Source organism: Gossypium hirsutum, chromosome D11, assembly GCF_007990345.1.
Source record: "Gossypium hirsutum isolate 1008001.06 chromosome D11, Gossypium_hirsutum_v2.1, whole genome shotgun sequence".
NCBI classification, from domain to species: domain Eukaryota; kingdom Viridiplantae; phylum Streptophyta; class Magnoliopsida; order Malvales; family Malvaceae; genus Gossypium; species Gossypium hirsutum.
Window position 1 is genome coordinate 17,039,532 of NC_053447.1, and position 8,801 is coordinate 17,048,332.

The window sequence follows — 8,801 nt, forward strand, 5'->3', positions numbered from 1 at the left end:
ATCGTCCCCTAGTTTAACCTAGCTATAAATATTATTTTTACTCCCATTTGTCAGAATTTTCCCACTTTCTGCTCCCCTTGTCATCCCCTCTATTTTCCCTCACTGTTTCTTTGAATTTTTTCTTCTTTTTCTTCCTTTTTGTGCCGCCCAATTAATCATCAACTTCCCTTGCCTCATGTTTTATTTTGCTGCTATTTTTTTACTTCAATTATCTCACCATTGTAGCCCTTTTCTCCTCCATTTTTGTCGTCCCAGTAAGCCACCATCTTTGTCGTTGCCACCCTTTTGATTCTCTGCCTCTATTCTTCATTATTTCTTTTTTCGTCACGATTTTGAGCAAGTAAAGTAAGTGCAAAATTTTCACTTTAATTCTTTCAGATCTAAGTTTTTTTTTTCTTTTTTTTCATATTCTAATATGGCCGATTGATTTTTGGCATGGCCGAATCTTTCAAGTTACTTTTTGTTTGGTGTTTGAATGTTCAAGATCTAGATCCAAACCATATGGATCAGCCATAGCGTTGGGAAGACTGTTCGCAAAGTCATCATAAGTCAGTTAAGGTAAGCATTAATTTTCACTTCAGATATGAAGTTTTCAATTAAAATTTGTTGCTTGGTCTAACCTTATGAGGGCAATAGAGGGCTAATTGTTAATGATTAAAACTTTATTGGGTACAGATCTGAGTGGGAGCTATTTAGATCCCAAGTCTAAGAGTTGCGAGAAAGCGACAGATTTCAGATTAGTGCTAAAACGTATGGGTCTTCCCTTATGCTTAATTAACTTAAAAATCATATAATATATTTGTAAATGGTAAATATGCTTTCTGGTTTTGGTTTGGTTGAATGGCCTAAGTGCAAATAAGTGAGGTGCCGAGCAGGGTACATAAACAATTAGAAAGTCTATTTGTTAAAGGTCCTGTTTGGGTGATGAAATTGTGAACTGAATGTATGTATAGCATGCTAGATTTTGAAACACTAACTGGGGTGCATGTTTTATGCCATGATTGGCATTGACCGTATGAAACCATGTTAGCATGCCATTTTTACCATTAAATAAAAAGTATGTAAAGCACATATCAACATTGAATATTGACTTACATGTTAAACATGCTATTGTACTGAAACAATTACTGAAAGCATGATGTGCTTATAGATTGTACGACATATTTAATCTGTATGGGGTGGGTATTTTTGGTTGATGGAGGAGTTTCGTGGAGTACTGACAGCATTTAAAGTCCGCAATATTGTTGTCAGTGTACTACACCGGAGTATCGAGGAGATTGGGAGATTTATAGCATTTTACTGGCAATTTTATCTACATACTATTACTGGTGGTTTTAACCACATCGAGATTCTACTCTTATAGTTTTAGAGTTCAAATGACGGGTTATAGAGAACTCGTGGTGTGTAGAGGATGGTTGTGTAGGATTATTGCACTGTATCATTGAGCATGTCATATTCATATGTTGTAATGCCATGATAAATTGTTTGAAATGTTATAATAATTGTGTGGCTATTTGACTGAGTAAATGCTTATATTGCTTAGACTCGCCCCTAATTTACTCCTTACAAATAACCATTAGGATTAGGGTCAGATTCGGTGTACAAGGACTCATATCAAATTTTTACCTAATAACGTTTAGCTTGAGTTTGGAAGGTTACATTTTGTGGTATTAGAGCCCGATTTCGTAACTTAGCCTGAAAGAAACTGAATCTGCATGCATGCTTTTGAAAGGGGTATTTTAGGGAAAAACTTGTCACAGTGTTTTATTTAAAAATTTTTCTAAAAAAATATTCTTAAACTCCGAGACTCCGATGCCAACTTTATTAAATACTATTAATATCACACTGTAGATAAACACTAGGATTGAATTGCACAAAATTTTAAGACTTTAGAAATTAAAAATATATAGTGTTTATGTCTTTATGAAACTGTAGATGAGATTTAAAAAATATAAACTGAGATGGTATAATGAGTACCCACGGAACACGAGCCTGTGGAATGTGAGGTTGTAGGGGTGTCATCGAGTGGTTCAGGCTGAGTCATCCTTTCTGGGAAACATGCCCAGTCTAGAGACTAGTGAAACTACTAAAACGTCTATCAGTGAGGGCATTAATAAGGGAATTGGGGATGATGTTATATCCTAAGCAATGTTAAGGGTAATACAGAGGGTCATTGGGGCCTAAACTGGTACTGGGAATCGTGGGCCCACTATTGAAAGTCTCTGATCTAATGGGGTTGAGCTATTTAAAGGTATTTCTAGAACAACCCCTACAGTGGTCGAATATTGGATAAAAACTACCGAGAGAATTTTAGAGGATATGGATTGCATTCCAAATAGAAGCTTAAGGGTGTTGTGTGCTTACTTAGGGATGGAGCTTATCGTTGGTGGTAACTGTTAGTTAGGGGTACCATGGCTGAGCGCATTACTTGGACTTATTTTCAAGAGGCCTTTCAGAAAAAATATGTGGGTACCAGGTATGTGGAGGCCCATCAGTTGGAGTTTATTGAACTCAAGTAAGGGGACATGTCTGTGTCAGAATATGAGGTAGAATTTCTAAGGTTGAATTGCTATGCTCCAGGTATGATGGCAACTCAAAAGGACAAGAGTTTGTATTTTGATGAGGGCCTTAGGTATGATATGAAAATTCAAGTGGCCTCGTATCAAGAGAGAGTATTTTAGAACTTAGTTGAGAAGGCCAAAATTGTTGAAGAGGTTAAGCGTGAAAAGAAAGATAAAAAAAGGTTCAAAATAAGAGGGAGTATGGTTCTACTGGCCCAAATCTGCAACCTGTGAAGCAGGTCAGAGAAGTCAAGCCACAATAGAGTGATGCAACATGGGTATTGGGGTTGGTGGAATTCAGTTGTATAGGTTCTGTGATAAGCGCCATCTGGGCGAGTGTTGGAAGAGGTTGGGTGCATGTTTCGGTTGTGGTTCGATTGAGCACCGAGTTAAGGACTACTTTCGCCAGGTTAATCAGATGCAAGCTCTAGTACAAAATAAGCTACAAAATTTGAGGGTTGGGTCAATACCTCAGAGTGGTCGTGGTTCGAATAGGAATGGTAATAATGGGTAGGGCCAGCGAGCACCGGTTTAGGGTGCAAACAGAAAAGAGGCTAGGCAATCTGTTCTAGTTTGTGTTGCAAGTTGCCGAGAGGACTGAGATGCGATCGATGTCATAACAGGTACCTTCACTATCCATTTTCTACCTTACTTTGCTTTAGTTGAAATTGGAGCTATATACTCTTATATTACATATAATGTATTTGAAAAACTAGAATTGGGGTAGAAAATACTGCTAGTACTGTTACTATAGTCATCCCTTTAGCACAATTTGTGGTAGTAGATAATATTTATAAGATGTGCTCGTTGGAAGTTCAAGAGGCGATTTTTTGGGCTGATTTGATGGAACTGCTATTTGACGAATTTGACTTGATATTGGGTATGGACTGGTTAGTTGAACATCAAGTCAAATCAAAGTGTGCTACTAAGAGGGTAACATTGAAGACTTCTGATGGTAAACATATCGTCATGGTTGGGGAGCGTCGGGATTATCTACCAAATGTGATCTTTGTTATGGTAGTAGAGAAATTTGTCTGAAAAGGGTGTAAGGTATTTTTGGCCTATGTCTGAGATGCAAGTGTTACTAGTCTAGCTATGGAGAATATCTTAACTATTAAGGAGTTTTCAGACATTTTTCTCGAGGAAATTCCAAGGTTACATTCGGTCGTGAGGTTGTGTTTGGAATTGAGTTGTTACCTGGAACAACACTGGTGTACATTGTTCCCTACTGTATGGCACCAGAAGAACTCAAAGAGTTAAAGATCTAACTTCAAGAGCTCTTGGATCACGATTTCATAAGACCTAGTATTTCGCTGTAGGGCACTCCGATTATTTTTGTTAAGAAGAATGATGGTTCTCTGAGATTGTGCATCAATTATAGGCAGTTAAATAAGTTGACAATGAAGAATAAGTATCCTCTACCTAGGGTTGATTATCTATTTGATTAGTTTCGAGGGACAACAATTTTCTCTAAGATAAAATTCAGATCTGGGTATTACTAGTTTAAATTGAAGGAATCAGATGTGCCTAAAACTACATTTAGAACTCGGTATAGCCATTTCGGGTTCCTGGTTATTCCTTTTGGCTTTACGAATGCTTCAACTGTAAATTTTACGTGAGAAGAAGCTTTTTGCTAAATTGAGTAAGTACAAGTTTAGGCTAAAAGAGGTAATGTTTTTGGGTCATGTGGTATATGCTGAGGGTATCCGTGTGGATTCATAAAAGATAGAAGACATTCTGGAATGGAAGCAGCCTAAGAGTGTTTCAGATATTCGAAGCTTTTTTAGTTTGGCAGGGTACTATCGAAGGTTTGTTGAGGGTTTCTCCTTGATAGCTGATCCCTTAACTAAGCTATTGAGGAAGAACACACCTTTTAAATGGTCAGATGGCCAACAAGCCATCTTTGAGAAGTTTAAATTCGTGTTGGCTCAAGCTCTAGTTTTAATTCAGCCAAAATTTGGGAAAGACTATGTTGTATACAATGACGTATCACACACCAATCTTGGTTGTGTATTGATGCAAGATTACAAAGTGGTAGCTTATGCTTTGAGACAACTTAAGCCACATGAGTGCAATTATTTGACTCGTGATATAGAGTTGGCAACTGTGGTGTTTTCTTTGAAGATATAGAGACATTACCTTTATGGTGAGAAGTGTATTATCTACACGGAACAAAAAAAAGTCTCAAATATCTCCTCACCTATAAGGAGTTAAATTTAAGACAATAGAGATGGATTGAGCTGTTGAAGGACTATGACTGTATTATAGAGTATCATCCTGGTAAATCTAATATTACGGCTGATGCTCTAAGTAGAAGATCAATGACTAAGCTTAAGGCTATGTTTACAAGATTGAGTTCGTATGAGGATGGTGGTCTTTCAGCTGAGTTGCAAGTTAAGCCTAAGTAGGTAAGTGGGATTGAGGTTAAGCAACCTTTAGATGTATCCTTGTTGCCTCGATTTAAATAGATTGAATATGGTAAGCCTGAGGATTTCAGGTTGAAGTCTTAGGGTATTATGTGTTTCAAAAAAAGATAATGTGTGTCGAATAATCCAGATTTTAGACAGTCCATCTCTCAGGAAGTGTATAATAGCCCTTACGCTATGTATCATTAGGGTAATAAAGTGTATCGGGACTTAAGGGAGTTGTATTGGTGGACTAAACTGAAGCGGGAGGTGACATATTTTGTATTTAAGTGCTAAACTTGTCAGCAAGTAAAGGCTGAGCATCAGTTTCCTTTTGGGTTGTTGTAACCAATTAGAATTTCGTAAGAGAATTGAGAGAGAGTCACTATGGACTTCATTAGTGGGTTGCCCTTAACACTTGCTAAAAAGGATTCGATATGGGTTATAGTTGATAGATTGACAAAGTTGGCTCACTTCCTACCGGTTCACACTAACTATTCCCTAAAAAAGCTAGCTAACCTTTATATCTCCGAAATAGAAAGATTGTATGGGGTTCCTATGTCAATTATTTCAAATCGAGATCCACGTTTCACATTTCGATTCTGGAAGAAGCTTTATGAGGCACTGGGTATTCGGTTAGATTTCAGTACGACATTCTATCTATAGACAGATGAACAGTCCGAGCGGGTTATCCAGGTTTTAGAGGATTTGTTAAGGAGCTATGTGATTGAGTTTTAGGGTAGTTGGAAAGAGCATCTACTGTTATTTGTATTCACTTACAACAACAATTTTCAATCCAGTATATAGATGAAACCTTATGAGGGTTTGTATGGTTGTAGGTGTCACACTCTTTTGTGTTGGACTAAGTTGGGCGAGAGAAAAGTTTTTAGTTTGGAGTTGGTTCAAGAGACCGAGGGTACTGTCAAACTAATTTGGGATAAATTAAAAACGGCCTAGGATAGGTAAAAGTCCTATACGGATCTGAAGGGGAAGGAAATTGAGTTTATTTTCGGCCATCGGGTTTTCTTGAAAGTATCACCATAGGAAAAGGTATTGAGGTTTGGAGGAAAGAACAAGTTGAGCCCTAGGTTTATTGGACCGTATCGAATTCTTAAGAGAATTAGACTGGTGACTTATCAGCTTAAGTTGCCTACTTAGTTGGACCGCATTCATGGAGTGTTGTATGTGTCGATGTTGAGACGGTACTAATCAGACCCTTCTTACAGTATCCCGATTGAGGAGATTAAGGTTAGACCAGACTTGTCCTTTGGGGAGAAGCCTATGAAGATTTTAGACAGAAATGGTAAAATTTCTTAGAAAAAAACATATCCCATTAGTTGAAGTTCTTTGGCGGAACTATGACACCAATGAAGCCACTTGGGAGCCAGAAGAGTCGATTCGTCAACAGTATCTTCACCAGTTCAAATCAGGCAAATTTCGAGGCTGAAATTTCTTTTAAGGGGGGAGAGTTGTCACATCCCAAATTTCTAATTGAAAATGTTGTAAAATTATAGAAAACATGAGTTACTGGTCTAATGGTTAGGAGTTAATGAATTTGAACTTGAAACCCGAGTTTGATTCTCCTCTTTCGTATAATTTTTATTTACTGATTTTTTGCCCAAAAAACCCTAGCTGTCACCCCCTAGTTTAACCTAGCTATAAATATTATTTTTACTCTCATTTGTCAAAAATTTTCCCAACTTTTTGATTCCCCTTGTCGTCCCCTGCCTTTTCCCTCACTATTTCTCTACATTTTTTTTATTTTTTTCTTCATCTTTGTGTCGCCCCATTGATCATCAACGTCGCTTGCCTCCTATTTTAATTTGCTATTTTTTACTGCCACTATTGCACCTCTATAGCCCCTTTTCTCCTCCATTATCGTTGTCCTAATAAGCCATCATCTTTGCCGCTGCCACCCTTTTGATTATTTTCCTCTACTCTTCGTTATTTTTTCTATCGTCACGGATCTGAGCAAGTAAAGTAAGTGCAGAAATTTTACTTTAATTCTTTCATATCTAAGTTTTTTTTGCTCTTATTTTCATATTCTGATATGGCTAATTGATTGTTGGCATGGCCAAATCTTATAAGTTATCTTTTATTTGGTGTTTTAATGTTCAAGATCTAGATCCAAACCATACAGATCACCCGTAGCGTTGGGAAGACTATTTGCAAAGTCATCATAAGTCAATTAAGGTAAGCATTAATTTTTTGCTTCAGATCTGAAGTTTTCGGTTAAAATTTGTTGCTTGGTCAAACCCTATGAGGGAAAAAGGGGGCTGATTATTAATGATTAAAACTTTATTGGGTACAGATTTCAGTAGGAGCTATCTAAATCTCAAGCATAAGAGTTGTGAGAAAGTGATAGAATTTGGATTAGCGCTAATAAGTGTCTTCCTCTATGTCTAATTAACTTGAAAATCATATAAATTTATATTTAAATGATAAATTTTCTTACTGGTTTTGGTTTGGCTGAAAGGCTTAAGTGCAAATAAGTGGTGTGCCAAGCAAGTTATGTAATTAATTAGAAAGCATGTTTATTAAAGGTCTTGTTTGGGTGATGAAATTTTGAATTGGGTGCATTTATAGCTTGCTAGATTTTGAAACACTGATTAAGATGCATTTCTTATGCCATGATTGATATTGACTATATGAAACCATGTGAGCATGCAATTGTTACGTTAAATGAAAAACATGCAAAGCATACATCGACGTCGATAGTGACTTGCTTGTTAAACATGCCATTGTACTAAAATAGTTACTAAAGGCATGATGTGCTTACCGATTGTATGACATATTGCATCTATATAGGGTGGGTATTTGTGGTTGACAGAGGAGTTCCATGAAGTACCGACGACATTTAAATTCAGTAATATTGTTTTTAGTACACTACACCATAGTACCGAGAAGATTGGGTGATTTATTGCATTTTACTGGCAGTTTTATCTGCATACTATTACTGGTAGTTTTAACCACATCGAACTTCGGCTCTTACTATTTTGGAGTTCGGATGACTGGTTCTAGGGAACCTGTGGTGTGTAGAGGATAGTTGAGTAGGATTATTGCACTGTATTATTGATCATGCCTTATTCATATGTTGTAATGCCATGATAAATTGTTTGAAATGATATAATAATTGTATGCCTATTTGACTGATTGAATGCTTATATTGCTTAGACTCATTGGGCTTTTAAAGCTCACCCCATTAATTTACTTCTTACAGATAACCCTCAGGACTAGGGCCGGATTCGGCGTATGGAGGTCTCATCTCGTATTTTTACCTAATAAAGGATTTTGAATTTTATTTTATTTATTTTGGTATTATTATTTTGGGATTGTAATTTTTATTTAAGTATGGACTGTGGTATGATACACTTTTAACTTGGATTTTGCTTGCATGAGTTTTTTATGAAAACTGAACAAATTTTAAAACTGACTTAATATGACTTAAAAAATACGAATTTTTCTACAAAAATCAAATGCAATACTTTTTCTGCCGTGTAACGGTAAAACAAAGGTTTTAAAAGGGTTTTCCGACGAAATCAACTGAGTTTTATTTCTAACGACACGACCTTTTAATAAATTGAAGTTAACAATAAATGACCTAACAAACTAGTGTTTTTAGCAACCCTTATTTGACCAAGCTAAGTTTTCTGAAAAATCAAACAAAATAATGGTTTTTCAATTAGACGTTTTTACTTAGCCATTTCGGTGACTAATATAACCTTCGGGATTTGGTCATAACATTTAGGCCGGGTTTGGAAGGTTACACTAAGATTACCTAGAAGCACATTTTACTTAATTTTCCTTGTTATAGAATTTTTTTAATTGGTTTAAT

At 36.4% G+C, this 8,801-nt stretch overlaps 1 long non-coding RNA gene across 1 annotated transcript; it reads left to right on the forward strand.

Moving 5' to 3' along the window:
* On the forward strand, positions 1 to 8,399 carry LOC107912647 (uncharacterized). The gene is made up of 4 exons (XR_001688242.2): positions 1 to 345; positions 454 to 558; positions 7,086 to 7,159; positions 8,187 to 8,399. It is a non-coding gene; the product is annotated as an uncharacterized lncRNA (long non-coding RNA).
* The last annotated feature ends 402 nt before the right edge of the window (positions 8,400 to 8,801 follow it).